Consider the following 21,947-nt stretch of genomic DNA (forward strand, 5'->3'; position numbering starts at 1 on the left):
GGGGGGTGACGGTCCTCAGTTCCGGAAACCACAGCATTAAAATCCCCCCCAACCACCAGAATCCCCTCCGGAAGGCCAAGGAGGAGGCGCCCCAGATCCGCAAAGGTGGTCGTCTGCAACCCTGGCGGGACATAGACAGAAACAAAAATAATCACTCTGCCCTCCATTCTACCCACCAGAACCGTGTAACGTCCCCTGTCATCATGGAGCACCTCATCAACTTCCAACGGGAGCGAGGTCTTGGCCATGATGCCCACACCCCTTGAACCCGACGTGAAGCCCGAATGGGCCAGAAGGCGGTAGCCCCGTCGGTTCATAGCACGAAAGGAGTTGCCAATGAGGTGCGTCTCCTGCAGAAAAACTATGTCAGGCGAAATTCGTTTCAGGAACTGCAGGACCACACCTCGTTTTATCCTGTCCCCCAGTCCATTAACGTTCCAGGACAAAAGACTCAGTCCCCTACCCCCCATCATAAACGAAAGCAATCACTCGTCCCCCCGAGAGCACTTTGGGAATAGCACGACGATACTTTTGCCTTGTGGTACAAATGAACAACACCCCACCCCAACCCAACCGCCCCAACAAAACTCCCCCCTCCCTGCACCCCTGCATGAGCCCAAACAGCCCCCCCCCAACTTGCAGTGTGCCTGTCGCCCCTATATAGTTGAAACTAGGTAAACCCCCTAGAGGAGGAAAGAGTACCCCTTCGAGACCCCGCACCACCTACAAAGGAGGGAGAACGGGTACAAAAAACGAGAGACCCTAAGCTTGGCCGAAAGCGGCAGCATCTTCGTCCAGAGTGAGTCCCAGTATCAGCACCTCAGTCCCGGTCCAGTGGGCCTTCTCCTCCCGCAGCCCCCCCCCCGCCATCCCGATCCCGACCCCCAGACAAAGTTTCCAGCCAGTCCCCGGCCGTTTCAGGACGGTCAAAAAAGTGAGTGCGACCATCCACCTCCACCCGCAGCCTGGCCGGGAAGAGCATGGCGTATTTTAAGTTCATGTCCCGAAGCCGCCGCTTGACGCCCAAGAAGCTCAGTCTCTGCTTCTGGACCGCTTGGGTGAAGTCAGGATAAAAGTTCACCTCCATGTTCTCCAACTTAATCGGCCCTTGCAGTCTGGAGGCTTGCAGAATCGCATCCCTGTCCCGAAAATTAAAGATACGGGCAATAAGAGGCCGCGGAGGGGCTCCGACCTTCGGCCTTCCCCCGGGAACTCTATGAACCCTCTCCACCGCAAAAAATTTACTCAGTCCCCGAGGCTGGAGATGGGTAGTGATCAGGTCCTCCACAAAAAGATCCGCCGCCGACTCCTCCCGTCCCTCAGGTACTCCGATGATGCGGATATTATTCCTCCGGGCCCGGCTTTCGGAATCCTCCAGGCGCCGATTCATGAGCGCACTCGCCTGACGAAGCCGGTGTACCTCCGTCTGAAGGGCCGCCACCTCAGTCGTGAGGCCCGACGCGGTGTGGGCCAAAGAATCGACCCGGTCGTTGGTCTTCGAGAGATCAGCTCTCACCAGGTTGACATCAACGAGGACCGCGTCGATTTTATGCGCTAACGTGTCAAACCGCTGGCCCACCGAGGCCTTCATCTCAGCAATGGCGCCCATGACGTCTTGCAGAGTAGGATCTGTGGGCAAATCCGGGGCATCCGGGGGGCACTCAGAGGACTTGTGCGGTCCACCGGGAGATCCCTTCGGGAGGGTGTAGCGGTCCATGATGTTGGCCTGATGTGCGGCGCCACGCCGGGTCGACTTGGCCTTCAACCGATCTCCATCTTGTTTAGTGGCCATCGTCGCGGGTCTCACACCCTCACCAGCCACGCAGTAAAAAACGAGCAATCCGGGCCACGAGCTCAGGGGGGCCACCCCAGGACGGCGGAGCGGGCCACAGCAGGCAGGCAGGCAGGGTCTCCCAGCGAGGCCACCCCAACACCAAGAGCGCCGCGATCCCACTTGCAAAGACAGCAAGGGGGCACGAAAGTGAAAGTGAAAGTGCGGGGTACGCGACTCGCCAGGCCCAGCCCGCCGTTGTTGTTCACTTTGCCACCGGGTCGCCCCCAAACGCGAATCCGGGGTCAGGAGAGAAGTAGGCCGCAAACTTCAATCGGTGCTCACTCCGGCACCCGAGGTCCGATTCGAAGACGGGAAACGGGTACCACCTCAGCTCAGGCTCACCGACACAGTTCCCTCAACCGATGCAGGATGAAGTCAGGATAAACGTAGGAGGTTGCGGAGGTCCTCGGGAGCCTCGCACCTACGCGGCCATCTTGGTTGCGCGCTAGGCTCCTCCGTGTTATCTATTGTTGACATTTCTTTATTTACATCGATTTCGTAGGCAGTATCACAGCACGTAATCTCAGGGTCTATCTTCTATGTTTATAACGCGGGGACACGAGCGCTATTTCATGCACTTACGGGAGAGACATCCGTCACTTCCGAAGTTCGAACATGGTACGCGGGAGACAGTTTGCCGTACGGCGGGTGTAATCAGGTTAGACCGCTTGGACTATTGCAATTGCTATTTTTAGTGGATATATAGTATGATCACTACTGTGAACGATTATCACATTGTACACCTGGGTGGTTTTGTTCTCTATGTTTAAAATTTTGTTTTCATTTCACTGCAACAATACGCATTGGGGAGCACCTTGAAATTCACATAATAATTACTTAGGGACGTTTTATCATTTGGTACCGTAATTTTACTTTCGGGTTTCTCGCGTTTTAATCTTGGGCATTTGAGCACGCAAACAAAATTAGGAATGGTAGCACAAACGGGCGGTGTATTTTTTATTTAATCTCATTTTGGTGCTAACGATTGATCGATGCTTTACGTTTTTGATAAAGTAACTGCACGTTGAGTTACCTTACATAATAAACTTTCTTAGCGAATCTGATATGAGACCAACACGTATACGTACCAGCTCTGTTACTGCATGTGTAACACACCACAGACCCGTTTTACTTTTCAGTTTGCGCATTCTAGCTCTGAAGTGAGTAAGAGACTGTATTTCTGTTTACAGGTGGAACCCCCTGAAGAAGGGCACGCCCCGAAATGCATTGGGGACTTATAACCCTGTGACACCACGAACCACTTATGGGTTCAGTTATCATGTGTGAATACAGAAGACTTTGTTACAATGAATTTGAGTATGAAAGTGTACACTACATGATTAAATAATCACGCTTGAACATTCAAATCTGATTACGTTCATTTAAGGAAACGAAAAGCAAGAGGAGTGCTATATGGGATATACCTTCCAGTGGTGAAGGATCAACTCTCTACATGAACTTTAAGTTCAACAGAAACCTGTGATCTATTAAAGCTTATGGTCAGAAAGTAGCATTTTGCATTGTCCTAAGAAATCTCTATTTTGTACTATTCAGAAGAGAGCCAGGCACGTGCAAGTTAAACGCAGAACCGAAGTGGACTACAGACTACTTTGTTCATGAAAACCTTTTACTGCCTCCCACTAGCTCATCATGGTGCTATTGAGATATGACACTATTCCCATGAATTAGATTAGAGTTGTTTTACAGATATATGATAAAGAATGCATTGATATTTTATAATCGGTTATGGTTGGCCTTTTGTAGTGGTTTGAAACATCTCGTAGCTTTGAGTATTCCTGCTCATTTTCATGGTTTTAGTTATTCAAGGTTGCATATTCATACATTGCTGAGAAGCATGACCCCACTTTCAAACCTGGCACATGGAAACCAGATTTTAGAACAATTGCTCAGCATTATCTTGCCACGATGAGTTTCCCTCTGCTCTCCATCAGCGTCGGCATGCAGCATTTCTGAAGGGAACCCAGGAGTTCACCTTTTCTCGACCAGCCAATCAGACTACTTTTCCAATTGCGTGGCCCCCACTCCCGCCTCCTGAAGGGAGAAGTCCATCGTCAGTGATCTCTGCCTGCTGTCTTTCCTCTAATAAGTTGTCCTTCTTTTCTTTCAGGTGTCCTTGTTCTTGGTATGCAGAGGATGAGAGCTGCGGTAGGCGTTTATCGGGTAAAGAGAGGGTGAAGGAGGGGGTCCCTTCATATTTCTTTAGGTGCCCGCTGAACTAGAGTCGAAAAGCGACAGCTACCCACATTGGAAAGAAAGGGTCAGTTTTGAGAAGAAAAATGTGATGCATCCATGCTGCTTTTGGGCCATTTCCTGTTGCGGGCACTAGGCTTCCACACAGGAATGAGGTACCATTTTTAGTGGGAGACTTCGGGAAATGCCAGGAGGAAGAAAGTTTCTGGCTCCTCGCAGATTCCAGAAGTTTTTCATCACAGATATGTGAGGAAAATGTGTTTTTTTTACTCAAAGTTTGAGGTTTGTATGGGATTCTGGGTAAAAAAGCCAATTGAGAGCCACACAGGCCATCCCACCGTGGATACCCCTAGATGTCTAGTTTTAAAAAATGAGCAGGTTCGCTAGGTCTCCTTGGGTGGCAGCTGAGCTGGCATCCAAAATCTATAGCTACCCACATTGGAAAAAAGGGTCAGTTTTCAGTGCTAAAATGTGATGCTCTCCATGCTGTGTTTTGGGCCGCTTTCTGTCGTGGACACCAGGCCTGCCCAGACAAGTGAGGTACCACTTTCACCAGAGCATATGTGGTAGCATAGAATAGCAGAACATTTGTTATTATCAAAATACCCTCTAACTCATACGCTAGAACGGGTTCCCACAAATCCAGAGATGTACAAATAACCACTGCTCTCAAACTCCATATTTTGGGCCCATTTTAGAAATATAATGTTTGCTTGATACCTATTTTTCACTCGACATGTTTCACCATATGAAGAGGTTTATACTCTGTATACAATGAAAAACCATCAAACGGTGCCGCTCAGATGTTGGCTCTGGGTTCCTTGGGTCTGTGGAGAACCTACAAACCCTGTATCTCTTTGTAACCAGAAGGGTCTAGCAGACGTAATGGCATATTGCTTTTGTAAATTGGTCATCGTGACAAAAAGTTACAGATGAAAACGTCACAAATTACTGTTTATTCCTAGCCATTTTCAATATTTCTTTATTTCAACTGAATTTTGGAGGGAAAAACTTGAGGGCTCTACACATATAATCCCTTGCTGAATTCGGAATTTTGTCTAATTTTTTCAGAAATCCTGGATCACCCCTGAGTTTCACACTGATATCCACCACAAACTGAAAGTATGTTGAGAGCACAAAAAATAGGAAAATGAGCTCCCTCTGAAAAATGCCAAAACTGTGGCACAAAATTAGTTTTTTTGATTCAGCGCTGCATCTTCCGGAAAGCTGGGCAGATGGTGACTTGAGCACAGCAAACCGTTGATTGATGCCATTTTTAGGAAAAATCCCAGACACTTTTATGCAGAGCACTTCTTTCCTACTTTTCTCAAAATATTCTGAGAATAATTCAATTCGATGTTATTGACTCTTTGTGATCGAGAGAGTGCACGATCCGCTTGGAGATTCAACTGATTAGACATCCTTTAGGAGGAGAATAGATGAGATCTTCTGAAGATCTACATCCGGGACAGATTTAACTCTGGAAAAGATCCCGCTCACCCTGCAGAAACAGTGGCAGTCTATAAACATATGTACATATCCGGCTTCAGCTTTACTGCCTCCAGAACAACTGCTGTTATCTTTTACTTGTAGTTTAAGACGTTTTACCACTATGATCTCAGGGTGATCTGGTTGTATTATACGGAGGTGCATGTCTGAGATAGTCTTTTTTTTATAAGATCGCAGTACACTTGGTGAGATTGCGAAGATCCACATTTAAGGTTTAAGAGGTATTTGTGAGACATCTGGGCCCAGGTGTACTAAGAACTTGAATTGCCTTTGTGTAACGCAAGGTCTTAAGTGACATTTACTGAGCCACGCAAAGCCTCTTTGCGTGGCTCTGCGTGGCTTAGTCAATTTAGAGTAACGCAGGGCAGTGCAAATCTTCATTGATAAGGCGTTCGATGGGTGGAGCGTTGGTGTTCACACGCACCCACCCATGGATTTTTGCGCATTCCCAGATTTACCATTACTGGTAGACCTGGGAATGTGTCAAAATGCTTTGCCTTCCCGGGAGGTGCAACGGGGAGAAATATATTTAGTTCTCATCGTTATTTGCACACGTAAAAAAGGAAAATGCCTCTGAAAATTATTTTTGTGCAGGAAGGTGTTCCTAACTGTACAAAAAGAATCCTTTCAATAACGCAGGCACTCGTGCACCATGGTGCAAGGGTGCCTTGGCTGTTCCTAGGCTGCACTGTGTGCGCCAGCGCAGAGAGGGCAGGAGTGCGCCATATCTTGGTAAATACGGCCCATTCCTGCTCTCTCCACTTGACACAGCGCAGTAAGTGGTCTTGCTTTGTTGTGTTGCATCAAATGTTGATAAAACTGGGCCCAGATTTTAGAGATAGAAAGGCAATGTATATGGGAAGCATTATTCTGTTTCCAATCTTTGTTCAACTGAAAGAGACTCGACTTTTGTCAGTGTGGATTATGGCTGATGAGAGAGTCCTTTTCCAGTGAAGGTTATTTCCAAATATAACTTCACTAGTGATCTGGTGAACTATCCATGTATCATACTGTACACACAGCAGTGGTGGCGTCAACAGACTCAAGCATTGCGCGGGCGCGGACAGCTCTGGAGGGGAGGAGCATGCCCGGCACTTCAGGAGATAGGCATTTTTGAGAATTGGTGATGGTTGGCCTGTTATCGACAAGTTGTCAATGTATCAGTTACAATGTCATCTAGTCCATTCCAAAGGAACACAGACCATCCGCTCATGGGACTCACCACCACCGGTTGGATGGACCCTGACTGCTGCCCAGTGGGGTTGGCCGCCCACATTGACCATGAGAGCCGCTCAGGGCTTCCACGCTCCACCCAGACGCGCCGCCACCCAGACTCGCCGCCACCAGGCTCCTCTTCACGGTTACTATGGTGGACTCTCTTATGTCCCAGATGAAACATGTTACAAAACTACAAACTGAGAGAATGCTATTATGAGAAAAATGTGAAGTTTGGATCGAATCTCAGGCACTGAGTGTAATAATGCTGCACGCACTGGGGGTGACTGAGCCCTCAATCTCTGGTCATAAATTAGATCATTTAATCGAGGACGGGCATAAATGGCAGTTTTCCTAATTTGTTAAATATTGGACAGCAGCGCTTGATTGCACCCCCTCTGTTCTGCCCAGTCTCCGGCCCCCTGGCGGAATGAGGGGTGGGGGGAGGGCTCTGCACTGCTTCTGAGACCATGCCACCGTCCTTCCCTCACAACGAATCCAACACTCTAGCGCTGCATTCTCAAGGAGCGCCTCTTACCGCTCTCATCGTAAAACTATTACTTGATTGACCGACCCCACAGCCCGTGCAATCAGACATTTCAACAAGTTGTCGGTTGCAAATATTGAACAATTCCTTGTGTTTGTTTTACCCCCACCTTGTTGTGCAAACAAAACTTGTAAGCAAGTAAAACCAAGGACATCCATAATATTTCGACTTTCCACCACAGACACAACTAAATCTTCGATTTCTGATTGACATGCTGAGTTTCTATGCAGTGTGCAGCTCGTTTCAAGTCAGAGCTTCACAGTACTTAATTTGTGAGGGTGTTCGCTGGGTGTCCCCACTAACAGTTCATTCAGGAGGCCAGGACTCATTTAGGACCAGATTAAAAACACGCACAGACACTGAACAAATACGAGACCTCCCAGAGGCAGGGCTGCTGCTGACCTCCCTAACTGACTCCCGTGACCTTTGCCCCCTCCTCTACTTCATTCAGTGAGTGCTCTGGTTGGCGCCTAAGGTTGTAAGGGGCAGATTTATGAGACCCGTTGCGCCATCGGAGCGTCACTTTTTGTGACGTTCCGTGGCGCAGAAGCCTGCGTGATATTTATCAGGCAGCACTGAGCCACTTTTTGTGGCTTAATGCTGCCTCATAAATATCAGTCCCTTTAACGCAGCGTTCTGCGTTAAAGGGGCGTGCAATGGGTGTTGCTGGGGGCGTTCCCAGCAACATCCATGGCCTTTTGACACTGCCCCAGATTTACGAGAAATCGTAAATCTGAGGCAGCGCCAAAAGCTTCCACCTCCCCAGGGGAGGCGTGAGGGAGGCGCAACGGGGAGAAATATCTTTATTTCTCCTCGTTTTTCCTTTTTCTATGTGTGCTGCATTCTGCAGCACCCATACAAAGAGGAAAAACCTCTTGTGATTATTTTTGTACAGAAAGGTTTCCCTTCCTGTACAAAAGTATTCATCTCCGCAACGCAGGCACCCTTGCACCATGGTGCAGAGGTGCCTGCGTTGGCGCAGGCAGCCCATTGTGCACCGGCGCAGGGGAAAAGGACAGGAATGCGCCGCATTTTATAGATACGGCGCATCCCTGCCCTTTTCTTTTGCCGTAGGGAAGCGCAGCAGGAAGGCCTGCTGCGCTTCCCTACGGCAAAACCTCATAAATCTGCCCCTAAATTCTTATCTCAATAACGCAAAATATTTCTGGAGGGCGGACATGAATGAAGGGGTGGGAAGAGGGGATGGCTTGCTGGTGCGATTGCTAGGGGAAGAGGTGTGGCGCTGCGACTGACTCCGGAATCTGGGGATCACGGTTCGATCCCCGACGCCGGCAGCAGATTAGCCCACCACCATGTGACTCTGGGCAATAGCTTGCTTAATCTTCCCGACGGCCCCCAGCGCCTAGAGACCCTTAAGGGTGATTGTTCGCGCTTTACAAATGTGGATTATTATTAAGAAAGGAGCTGCAAGGGGGCGTGGCTTGCTGCCAAGCAAGATGGCCGCAGCTTAGTTGGGCTCCGAGGGTGAGATCGACTCCCCTTGCATCCGTCTACCATTCGTGCTGTATTTCAGCCCCAGAGTCCCTGTACGGGTAGCGGAGACGAAGCGACTCCGCCTGATCCAGTTCCCGAGTCTCTCCGAGACCCAGGACGTGACTAGCGAGGCCCGGAAGATTGCGGCCTGTCTCGGCGCTGGAGACCGGGGTCTCGAGTGTCAGGAGTACCCCGGGTGGAGCGCGGCCGGGCCGGGCCGTCTCGGGGGCGTACCAGGAAGGTTGGCGGCTTGTAGCGGACCCGGCAGCGGTGCAGGCTGCTCGTGCTCCGCTCCTTACACGGACTGCCGACGCCCCCGTGGGAAGACGAAGCCCGGGCGGCACTGAGGCGGGCGGCCCCGCGGAGGACTCGTGCTCGGGCCCGGTGACATTGGCCGGCCCCTACTGCAGGACCCGACTGGCGGGTCGGAACTGCGGCGTACATTCTACTTGCTGGCGCGGCCTCTCGCTCATCCCAGGTACTTGGGGAGCGGCTAATGGTGATGCCTCCTGGCGCTGGTGGGGCTCCCCGGAGTGGCTACCGGCTACTGTGACCGGTGAGGAGGGCTGAAGGCTGCGGGTCTAACCGGTGCCGGACCCTGCATCGATTTGGGCGCCGCCCCTGCCTATCCGTGCTGAACCCAGGCGTGTGGCCTGTGGCGGTGGACGATTCCTGGGCTGCCTGGGAGTGTCGACGCCCGATCGGGGCTGCCTGCTTTGCCGGCTCCCTGGCGGTGGACGGGGGACGAGTCTGGCGACATCACCTGACGGGACCATGAGCGGGAAGGGAGCCAGAGGGAACCCACAAAGCAAGCTGGACAAATTCGCATACACCAAAGATTCCTCCTCATTGCCGGACCGCGGCGGACGCGCCGAGAAGGTGGCGGCAGACAAGGAGACGCCTAAGGTAACACTGGAGGACATCATCGCTGCCTTGACGCAAGTACAGTCCACTGTGGGGTCGATTTCCTCGGACGTGTCCCTTCTTCGTGCGGACTTTCAGAAAATGTCAGCCAGGGTCGCGGATGTGGAGCAGGTGACAGATACCTTAGCGAAAGATTCGAGCTATCTCCTACAAAAGGTGTCACAGTTGGAGACGGAGAATAAACTTATGGCGGCCAGGTTGGACGACCAAGAGGGCGCTCCCGTCGCAACAATATGCGCATAACTGGGATTCCCGAAAGTGAGGGGCATCCTGCTATGGACCTGTATGTTGAAGACTTGATAAAGTCCAAGTTGCAGCCCAAGGGTCTATCGGCCTTTTTCTCGGTGGAGCGCGCCTATAGAGTACCCGGTGGCCGGCCGAAGGTGGGTGCACCTCCGAGGCCTGTCCTGGCCCGCCTGTTCAACTTCCGCGACAGATACGCCATTCATCAGGCGGCGCGGGTGGCGCCGCCCCTCCGTCTCCAAAACTCCACGGTATCCTTCTTCCCGGACTATACGGCGGCAGTGGCGGCGCAGCGAAGGAGCTTCCTGGACGTCAAAAAGAAGCTAAGAGCCCGTGAGCTTCCCTTTGCTATGCTCTTCCCGGCGCGGCTACGTGTGGTGGCAGACGGAATGACTATATTCTTTAACACGCCGGAGGAGGCTCATGACTGGCTGGAGGGATGGCGCCAGGTTAAGGGTGCTGGGCGCTCGGACCGAAGGACGAGACACCCTGGGGGCTCGGAAGATCCGGATAGTCGCGGCCGGTGGACGGAGGAGGTTGAGGAGGAGCCTCCCGGATGAAGCCGTGGCGGAAGCTTCCCCCGGCATGGAGATGGATAATGACCTCCGGGACCTACTGACGCTGGAATGGCCTACTTCACGTTGCCTTAGGGCATGAACGATGGGACCTGGGGACAGGGGATGTTCTGGTCTTCCTCGAACCCCACGCTCCTTGAAGCGCAAGTACTGTTTGGGGTTAAGGGAATTGAGCACTCTGCTGAGTTGGGGTGGCGGGTAGTTCTGAGTCCGTGTGGCAGGGAGGGGGTTGGGGGGTTGGGGATTGTTTCACTGTTCTACTCACATGTTTGGGTTCTGGATGGCACGGACATTTGATCTATACCAAGCACGATTTCATTACACTGCACTTGTCTTACACCACTCTATCCACACCATGCCTAGTCATTTATCCCAGCCACCGTAATGTCCGGCTTGATGCACGATCCGCCGCCTGAAACCACTTTGACCCCGGTGCGGCCCCTCACTTTACTCACGTGGAATGTGCGGAGATTGGGAGATAAAATTAAACGGGGCCTGGTCCTACAAAGTATTAAGAGGTGCACCCCGGCGGTGGTCTTGCTCCAAGAGACTCACCTCACTGGCACCGCTACTAAAGCGTTGGACAGATGGGGGTATAAGATGGTGGCGCACTCTGAATTCACCTCTGGGTCCCGGGGGGTTGGCATAATGCTGCGCCGGCAGTCCCACTTGATCATGCTCAGTGTACACACTGAGGGGTCAGGGCGCTTCGCCGCTGCTCACACTCAATGGGAGGGGCGGCCCCTCAACATAGTGTCTGTCTACATTCCACCTGCGCTGCATGCTGCGGCGTTCCCGGCGCTCAGTGAATTTCTGCTAACACTACCGGAGGGGGAGGTGTTGGGTGGTGACTCCAATGCTGCTATGAATGACCTCACTGACCGGTGTCCGCCACGAGTGAAGGGGTGGGTGTGTCGCGCCTTGCGAGTTTTACAGAAGCGATCGGGTTAACAGATCTATGGCGGTTGCATCACCCAACGGCGCGGCACTACACGTATCACTCCGGGGTGCACAACAGTCTCACCCGCATTGATTACTTTCTGGGCTCGCCAGGTTGCCTCCAAAATATCGAAAGCATAGAAATTAGACCCAGAGGTATCTCTGATCATTCACCGATACTCTTGCATTACACTAGTTATCACCTGATGCGTCGCCGCATTTATCCGATACGCCCTGGCTGCATACGGCTACCCAAGATTAGTAAATATATAACGAAGGCGACGAGACTTTACTTCCAAGAAAACGCCGCCTCAGTCGACTCCCCTGCGGTTCCTTGTGAGGCATACAAAACGGTCGTACGGGGACAGGCGATGGCCGCCGTTTCGGAGTATAAGCGTGAACAACTAGCTGAGCTGCAGTCGCTTGAGCTCGAGCTCCGGCGGCGGAGGTTCGCCAGGCCCATGATCCCTCCCCCGCAGCCGCACGCGACCTGCACGTGGTACAGACGAAATATAAGGAGCACCTCGCAGAGCGTGTCAGACAGCGCCTAGAGGCCTCAAGGCACACAGTTTACGATGTGGGCGATAAAACGGGTAGGCTGCTGGCGTGGCTTGACAGACGCGACAGTGGTGCCAGGTGGATTGCGCAACTTGGCACTGACGAGGGGCTGAAGACGACCGGCCCGCGAGTAATAGTGCACACCCTGGCAGAGCATTTTTGAGGGGTCTACTCCTCCGCTTCCTCCATGACGGTGGAGACGGCGCTAACGTACATCAGAGACCTGCAGATGCCCAAACTTTCCCCTGAGGCTCGGGAGACCCTTGAGGCTGAGCTCACGGTGGAGGAGCTCCAGGCGGCTATCGGCGCGTTACAGCCCGGTAAAGCTCTGGGACCAAACGGCATCCCGATTGAGCTCTATCAGAGGCTATCCGAGACGCTGGCCCCACACTTACTAAATATGTTTACGCACAGCCTGCAGACGGGAGAGCTCCCCGTGGATCAACGAACGGCCACCATCGTGGTAATTCCAAAGCCGGGTAAACCGGCAGATCAATGTACCTCTTACCGTTCCATATCGCTGATCAACGCGGAGGCCAAGATCCTCGCGAAGTTGTTGGCCATCAGGCTAACGCCGCATTTATCGGACATTGTGCACCCGGATCAGTCGGGCTTTATGCCCGGCAGAGGTACTTCTCACAACTTGAGGCGACTGCACGGTGTGCTGGCCCGGGTGGAACGTTTGCAGGAACCGGCAGAGCTTCTTTCCCTTGACGCACGAATGGCGTTCGACATGGTAGAATGGCCCTTTCTCTTTGCGGTATTGTTGCATCTGGGGTTCGGGCCCAAATTCTGTGCCTGGGTCCGACTCCTATACACTAAACCACTGGCCCATGTCGCGGCCAACGGGCATATGTCGGAGGACTTCCCCCTGGCGCGTGGCACGTGTCAGGGCTGTCCTTTGTCGCCGCTGGTCTTCGCCCTAGTGCTTGAGCCGCTCACGGCTTGGATACGATGGGAGCCCATGATGCGGGGCCTCCGGTGGTCTGCCGACTGGGATGACCGCGTCTCCCTGTAAGCGGATGACGTGCTGCTGTATTTGTCCTCCCCTAGGCGTTCCATATTGACGCTACTTAACATCTGCGAGATCTTTGGCAGAGCGTCTGGCTATACGATTAATTGGTTGAAGTCGGTCCTCCTCGTACTGCGTGGCCCCCCTCCGCGGCTGCCGGCGGGATGTCCGCTTCATGTGGCGGAGGGGTCGTTCAAGTATCTAGGGGTGCACATTACGATGGATCAGATGGAGTTTTTCAGGCGCAATCTATGCCCTCTAGTGGATCGCCTCAAGCGTGACGTGCAGCACTGGGGAGCGCTGCCTTTGACCCTGGTGGGGAGAGCGGCGCTCTTCAAAATGATGGCTCTGCCGCGATTTTTATACGTGCTGGAGAATACCCCGTATCCGGTGCCTCCGGCCTACTTCCGCGCGATTGCAGCGCAGGTCTCCAGCCTACTCTGGGGCAACAAACCGGCACGAATTGCGCAATCTAAATTAGTTCGCGGGTGGTACGATGGGGGAATTGCGCTCCCGGATATCCAGCTCTACTATTGGGCGGCACAGCTGAAGGTGGTTAACCAGTGGCTCCACGCGCCACAGTCTGACCCCGCATTTAAGGCGGACAGAGATGTGCTGGGCGAGAGGGGTATGCTGTCACCTTTATATGATGCTAGACTAGCCTCGAAGTTGATCGGCCCTCTGAGACAGACTGTGTCTATCTGGCATGCGGCGCAGGCCAGTCTGGGATGACGGGGGGTCTTGACTCAACTTACACCTCTCTGGGATGCCAAGCAATTGGGACGATTGAGGGATAGCAAGGGCTTCAACGCTTGGGACAGCATCGGAATTTCGGTGATAGGTGATGTGTGGCAAAAGGGGGCGGTCGTCCAGTTTGCGCGCTTGCAACAGCAATATGAGCTGGCTCCTTCGGAATGGTTCAGATACCTCCAGATTAAACATGCCCTAGTTGCACAGCTGGCTCCTGGTGCGCTGGTTCCGGAGGCATCCCCGTTGGAGGGCAGGCTGTTGACGGAATACATGCCAAAGAAGGCTACGTCCTTCACATACCGCAAACTTATCAACAACCTGCCGGACCCTATGGGGCCCTGGCGGGAGAGGTGGGCCGACGAGGTCGGTGACTTTGATGACCCGGAATGGCGCGAGGCGTTGGCCTCGCCGCGCGAGGCGGGTATACCTTCGAGGCTGCGGCTGGTGCAGCTTCATATTTTGTATCGCTCATACTACACCAGGTGCTTACTACATAGGATGGGCAGAGCGCTACACCCCTTCTGCTTGCGAGGTTGTGGGGAGGAAGGAACCTTTTATCACACTATTTGGGAGTGTCCTGTCATCCAACACTTCTGGAAGCGAGTGATGCGTACAATGTCGCAGGCGTGCGAGATATCGTTGGTGCTGGAGCCTCAGCGTTGTCTGTTAAATGTGTGGGAGCCCAATGATCTCAATCGTCAGGCGCAGAGCTGGGTAACGCTGGGGATAATGACGGCCAAAAGGAACATAGCCCAAAAATGGGGAGCGGTGGAGGTGCCGTTGCTGACCGCATGGAGGAGAGATATGGATGTAGCCATGTTCGCTGAGCGATCAGTATTTATCAGGCGGGGATGTCCTTGCAAGTGGGACAAGGTATGGGGGGCATGGAACAAATTTAGGGGAGGAATATGCGACCCGCCACTGCTTTCAGATGAGGACTCAATGATCCGAGGAACACAGGATTGAGGTTAGGTACTTCTTTATTTCCAGTTGTTAACCTGCGTGGATAAAGCGATGCTCACCCTAGGCCAGCTAGTCTTCAACTGCCTTACACAGAATGCCCCAGGTTCAGGTGGAACGTGGAATGCACTACACACAGTGCTCCACACTCCATGCCATGAGAGCATCTACATAGTTAGGATTACAACAGACTCCTCTGATTCGGATTGTTGAGGTGGCCTACGGGGCTGTGGGGAGGTGGGGAGCCATTGTCTGTATCGGCACTGAAGAACTGGGGTTGGCTGTAGGATTGTTCATTTGGGTGGTGATTTGTCAAACGATATGTGCGCACGGTCTAAGTGTCTTACTGTTTTAACTGTTGTGAAAACAATAAAAAAAAAATATTAAAAAACAAGAAAGGAGCTGCAAGCGGTCAGAAGCAGTGGGATGACACAGGGACATCTTAAGCATTTTGGGGGCCCTGGGCCAAACGTATTTTGGGGGCTTCTGTCCGGATCATCTTTGAATATATGTTTCAGCTCTTCTATGCCCTTTTTGGCAATGTCAGTCAGTGCACAGGCACCCGTGTCTAAATGTGTTTACATCTAATATTCAGGGATAGTGATGGTTTCAATATTGTAACACAGCAGCAGCATCTCACTAACATTACTGCAAATAATCTCTGTGACCCCCTCCCATTTCTCATATGAATAATCCTGTTTGGATCTAAAACCAGCATTTTTTTATGGCTGTTGCATGACACATAAATACAACATTTGTTTGCAAAATGTCTGTAATAGACCCTCACACATCACCCACATTGAAAATAAATTAAAGGAAAACGGAATTTAAAACAATCCCTTTAAGAATTATTAAAGGCCACCAGGGCAAGACTCTCTGCAGAACAGAGCTGGCTCTGTCAGGGGCCCCCAGAAACATCGGGGCCCTGGGCCAGAGCCCTCATTGCTCTTGCCTTAAAACATCTCTGGAATGACACAGGAGGCTCAAGAGGTTAGGGTTGTAGTGCGATTCTGACCAGGGGTGGGCGGAATTTGCGAAATTAACTTTCGCAAATTATCGCGAAAATGTTTAAAATTATCGCAAACAAGCGGAAATATCGTGAAAATGCGGAAGATTTTTTCCCGCATGTTCGCAAGATTTTCTGCATGGTTGCGGGTCGCCAACTTACCCATGTGGTTGCTTGCGGGCGCGGCCATCTTGTTTTGAGTTGTCTCGCGGTGCATGATCGCGAGAAGAAAGACGTGATCGCGCGACGCATGACGTCACTGCGGGAGCGAACTGTCGCGAGACAGCGCAAATGGCTAAAAACAATACAACATCTCATGGAGAACGCGACCGGATCAAGACAACTTGTCGGCGAACGCAGGGATTCAGGTAAGGCGATCGCGCGCGCGCACGAGAATGTATTATTTTACAGCGGGAGCAAGAAACAAATTATCGCCAAGCTGCGGAAACCGGAAATTTTGACATTTTCGCGCTCTCCGCGGAACGCGAAAATGTCAAATTATCGCAATTTCCGCGAACGGAACGAAATTTTCGCCCAGGCCTAATTCTGACACGCGAAGAATGGGCTGGGCGTGCGCTACTATCGAGCCTTTGGTGGGAGAGTGCGTGCGTGCGTGTGATTATGGATGTAAGAATATTTGTGTATTTTTACATTCATGTAATTCATGCTGTGAATGGGTGTGTACATATGTATGTGTTGGGTGTGAGTATGTGTGTGCACATATGAAAGAGAAAGTCTGTGTGTGGGCACGTCCCACACCTGCTGAAAATAACGGAGCGCCACTGCCTTCCTTTACAAAAACTATGCTTGAAGGCATTTTCCTCTTTGTGCGTGAGCTGTACAATGCAGCAAACATGCAGAGGGAAAATGAAGAGAAATGAAAACATCTCTCCTCTTTGTACCCACCTCAGGGAGGCACAGGATTGGGGTGCAAATCCCTGTCTAGGGTTCTTTGTAGATAGAGATTTGCGTATAAACCCATGGACAGATGCGTGGGAACACCCATGCACCACTCATGGAATGCCTCTTGACACAAAGTAATGCCAGGCAGTGCATTCACGATTTGCATTGGATTCTAAATCCCACCTGTAGACTGTGTCAGATCTGCGTTAAATAAATAGACCAAACCTGACGCAGAGTCTTTGCAAATTTGAACCTTATATCAGTTCTGGGGCGTTCAGAGAGCAGTGGGGCTTTGGGGAGCAAGTGAGTACTGTGGGAGTACCAGAATGCGATGGGAAATTAAAAGACTTGATGAACCAATCACACCTGACACGTGAAACTGAAACCGGCCTGCTATGCCTGCACAAAAGCTGATCAATACCAGGGCCCAGAGTTACAAAGAGTGCACGCGACACAGCAGCATGCAAAGATACTGCGCCGCGTTGCGTGAACTGGAAAGAGCAGAGCTGCACCATATCTACAAAATATGACACATTCTTCTCTCTCCCGGGACTGGCACAATTTCAACAGCCATGCGCCAACACAGGCACCCTTATGCCATAGTGCAAGGGTGTCTACGTTGTGATCAGCTTTGGTTCAGGAAAGGTTTCCTCCCTGCACAAAAACTATCCTTCGATGCAGCACACATGCAAAGAGGAACAAGCATTGGAAATGCAATAGGTCTCGCATTTGCTTGAGCTAGAGCGATTGGCGTTCTAAATGATAGTGTTTTACCCATGAGTTAAGGAGTATATGTATGTAGTGTGTAGTGTAATTATGTAGGCTGGAATGGAATTGTTGTGGAATTGTGTGGCGTGGAATTGTGTGGGGTGGAGTGCATTTTGTAGTTGAAATATGTGGCATGGTGTGCAGTGGAATTAAGTGGATAGTTGTTGGACTTGGCCCTTCTGGCAGGTTCACCCCTGAACTTTTTGCTTTTACTGGTGACCTGGTGGTAATGATTTTTGGTTTCTGCGCACTTTCCCTGTGTCCCAGAGTAAAGTGCATGCGCACTCTGAGTGCATGTGGTGAGATAGGCCTGCCCTCCCATAGGAATGCATGGGGAATGTATATGTCCCTGGTAGTTCCTGATGCGTGAGGTGTGCAGGCTCGAGTTTGGTATGTGCGGACTTGTGTGATCGAATGCTTCGCAATGATGTATAATGCGTGATTATGTCGTGTGCGAAAGTGCCACTTCTAGGAGTTGGCATATTAGTGTAAAATGTGCAGTGACTGCCTGTCGCGTGATTGGCTGGCTGAGGTCATGTGACGGGCTAGGGAATCCCCAGAGTCAGGAGGAGTCACCCAGTGGTGAATAGGGAGATCAGCAGCTAGATGGGTGGGAGGAGTACACCTGGGTCCTGAATAGGGCTGGGTTTTCCCCACACAATGCTGGCTCCGCCCCCTGTGGTGCGACTGATGACCCTGGCCTGCATTCTGAATAGGGAGAGGGGCTTAGCAAAACAAAGTGCTCAGGAACCAGTTGTAACTGGTTCGCCCCTTCCCTGCACCTTGAAACAAAGGGGAAAGGTGTATAAAAATGGGGCTGTGTCCCCACTGATTTGGTTCTCTGCCAGGATCCTGCCAGAGGGGGGCTGCTGCTGTTGTTGGGCCAGAGGACCGCCACTTGGACTACCTCCCTGCCTGGAGGCCCAGTGAGCTGGCTCTGGGCCCAGCCTTGCCCCCCCCTGCCTTGCTGTATGCAGGGGAGAACTTTGCTGGACTTCCTCTTCTTCTTTTATTTCCCCAAAGCGCCTGGGAGCGCTTTTATTTTACATATAGCGCTGAGCGCTTTGTTTGGTACCCCCAGTGCTTCTAGAGCGCTTTCACTTTTGGCCGTAGCGCTAGGAGCACTTTATTTCTGGAGGCCGGTGCCCACCCGGCATTTGCCCCCGCTTTTACCTGATTTAGAGCGGGTGCCCACCCCGCATTGTGGCACTCGTTGGCGGGTGCCTACCCCGCTTATTTAATTATTCCGACGGCGGGTGCCCACCCCGCCGTATATTGCTTCTACCGAGGGAGCCAACCCTTCTTATTGCCGAGAAAATCACCGCCGCAGCCGGGCTTCAGCCGGAAGTCAGGCAGCCTCGGAAGGGACGTGGTGTGTTGTGGATTTGGGTTGTTTATGTGAATTATGTGGCTTGGTGTAGAATTATGTGGTGTGGTTTGGAAATGTGTCCAGAATGCACTGCAGCAGCAATCAGCTCCTCTGTGTAAAGTAGTGTTCCCCATTGAATTAAATTATAAAGACACAGATCATGAAGGAGTAGAAATCATTTCTCTTATTACCTGAAGCCGAGCTCATCTCCACGTTTGCTTATGTTTTGTTTTAAATATGTAAATTGTGTTGGAAGCCAACACAGGTAGTCTCCTTGTTTCCCATTATTAGCGTTCAGGAGCTCTTGGACTGTTAAATTAAGGTTTAAGCACCTGCACTTTTTATCGTTGTTGAAAATAGAGAACTTCCCTAATAAATGCCATTGAATAAACAGATATAATTCTGAGCAGTGAGTAATTCCTTCTTCGCCCCAAAACCGTAGCTTGATGCACACCCCCCTCTGGTGTTCTTTGTCATCAGTATCATTCTTTAGTAAGTTGTTCATGATCCGTAGAGTAAAAAAGCCTAGGTTCTCCAGTCAAACACAATGACCAACCAACTATAGTAAAGTTCCCAGTGGTTATTTGTAGGAGTAATGTGTACTACAAGAAAGCCTTAAAGCTTTAGCCAATCCGACAGTTTTGGTTTTATTCCTGCAGAATTCATGCAATGGCATGTTCGCAGAAATATCATTAAATCATGCCAGCTTGTGAACGTAAAGACGTACAAAAGGGGGTGGTGATGGACGGAGCATCAGAACCAATCAAACACTCACACCCAGTCAGCAGATCTGGGTTTGATCCATCACCGTTCTTTAGCCCACTCTGCCACCCCAGTTCAGACATGGCCATATGCAAATCAGTCTGACCCTGTGCCTCATGGGAACAGTCCAGCCCGAACTGCCAAGCCATGCCTTCCCTGGACCGGAAACAAGCTTCCTAGGACCGGTTTCTGGCATTTCAGCCGTCTTCAGCCAGGCTTGCTTGAATCCAGTGGCAAAGTGAGCAAGGGACTCACGTCTGAGCATACCCTGCCAACTTATGGCGAACAAAGCGGTACAAAAGGGGGTGGTGATGGACGGAGCATCAGAACCAATCAAACACTCACACCCAGTCAGCAGATCTGGGTTTGATCCATCACCGTTCTTTAGCCCACTCTGCCACCCCAGTTCAGACATGGCCATATGCAAATCAGTCTGACCCTGTGCCTCATGGGAACAGTCCAGCCCGAACTGCCAAGCCATGCCTTCCCTGGACCGGAAACAAGCTTCCTAGGACCGGTTTCTGGCATTTCAGCCGTCTTCAGCCAGGCTTGCTTGAATCCAGTGGCAAAGTGAGCAAGGGACTCACGTCTGAGCATACCCTGCCAACTTATGGCGAACAAAGCGGTACAAAAGGGGGTGGTGATGGACGGAGCATCAGAACCAATCAAACACTCACACCCAGTCAGCAGATCTGGGTTTGATCCATCACCGTTCTTTAGCCCACTCTGCCACCCCAGTTCAGACATGGCCATATGCAAATCAGTCTGACCCTGTGCCTCATGGGAACAGTCCAGCCCGAACTGCCAAGCCATGCCTTCCCTGGACCGGAAACAAGCTTCCTAGGACCGGTTTCTGGCATTTCAGCCGTCTTCAGCCAGGCTTGCTTGAATCCAGTGGCAAAGTGAGCAAGGGACTCACGTCTGAGCATACCCTGCCAACTTATGGTGAACAAAGCGGTACAAAAGGGGGTGGTGATGGACGGAGCATCAGAACCAATCAAACACTCACACCCAGTCAGCAGATCTGGGTTTGATCCATCACCGTTCTTTAGCCCACTCTGCCACCCCAGTTCAGACATGGCCATATGCAAATCAGTCTGACCCTGTGCCTCATGGGAACAGTCCAGCCCGAACTGCCAAGCCATGCCTTCCCTGGACCGGAAACAAGCTTCCTAGGACCGGTTTCTGGCATTTCAGCCGTCTTCAGCCAGGCTTGCTTGAATCCAGTGGCAAAGTGAGCAAGGGACTCACGTCTGAGCATACCCTGCCAACTTATGGCGAACAAAGCGGTACAAAAGGGGGTGGTGATGGACGGAGCATCAGAACCAATCAAACACTCACACCCAGTCAGCAGATCTGGGTTTGATCCATCACCGTTCTTTAGCCCACTCTGCCACCCCAGTTCAGACATGGCCATATGCAAATCAGTCTGACCCTGTGCCTCATGGGAACAGTCCAGCCCGAACTGCCAAGCCATGCCTTCCCTGGACCGGAAACAAGCTTCCTAGGACCGGTTTCTGGCATTTCAGCCGTCTTCAGCCAGGCTTGCTTGAATCCAGTGGCAAAGTGAGCAAGGGACTCACGTCTGAGCATACCCTGCCAACTTATGGCGAACAAAGCGGTACAAAAGGGGGTGGTGATGGACGGAGCATCAGAACCAATCAAACACTCACACCCAGTCAGCAGATCTGGGTTTGATCCATCACCGTTCTTTAGCCCACTCTGCCACCCCAGTTCAGACATGGCCATATGCAAATCAGTCTGACCCTGTGCCTCATGGGAACAGTCCAGCCCGAACTGCTAAGCCATGCCTTCCCTGGACCGGAAACAAGCTTCCTAGGACCGGTTTCTGGCATTTCAGCCGTCTTCAGCCAGGCTTGCTTGAATCCAGTGGCAAAGTGAGCAAGGGACTCACGTCTGAGCATACCCTGCCAACTTATGGCGAACAAAGCGGTACAAAAGGGGGTGGTGATGGACGGAGCATCAGAACCAATCAAACACTCACACCCAGTCCGCAGATCTGGGTTTGATCCATCACCGTTCTTTAGCCCACTCTGCCACCCCAGTTCAGACATGGCCATATGCAAATCAGTCTGACCCTGTGCCTCATGGGAACAGTCCAGCCCGAACTGCCAAGCCATGCCTTCCCTGGACCGGAAACAAGCTTCCTAGGACCGGTTTCTGGCATTTCAGCCATCTTCAGCCAGGCTTGCTTGAATCCAGTGGCAAAGTGAGCAAGGGACTCACGTCTGAGCATACCCTGCCAACTTATGGCGAACAAAGCGGTACAAAAGGGGGTGGTGATGGACGGAGCATCAGAACCAATCAAACACTCACACCCAGTCAGCAGATCTGGGTTTGATCCATC

The 21,947-nt window shown here is 51.7% G+C and overlaps 1 protein-coding gene across 1 annotated transcript in view; it reads right to left on the bottom strand.

Annotated features, from left to right (window-relative positions):
* Positions 1-21,947, bottom strand: part of GLP1R (glucagon like peptide 1 receptor) — a 1,134,570-nt gene that overhangs the window by 1,023,612 nt on the left and 89,011 nt on the right. The window lies entirely within an intron of this gene.

The sequence above is a fragment of the Triturus cristatus genome, chromosome 6 (genome assembly GCF_964204655.1).
Source record: "Triturus cristatus chromosome 6, aTriCri1.1, whole genome shotgun sequence".
Taxonomy (NCBI): Eukaryota; Metazoa; Chordata; class Amphibia; order Caudata; family Salamandridae; genus Triturus; species Triturus cristatus.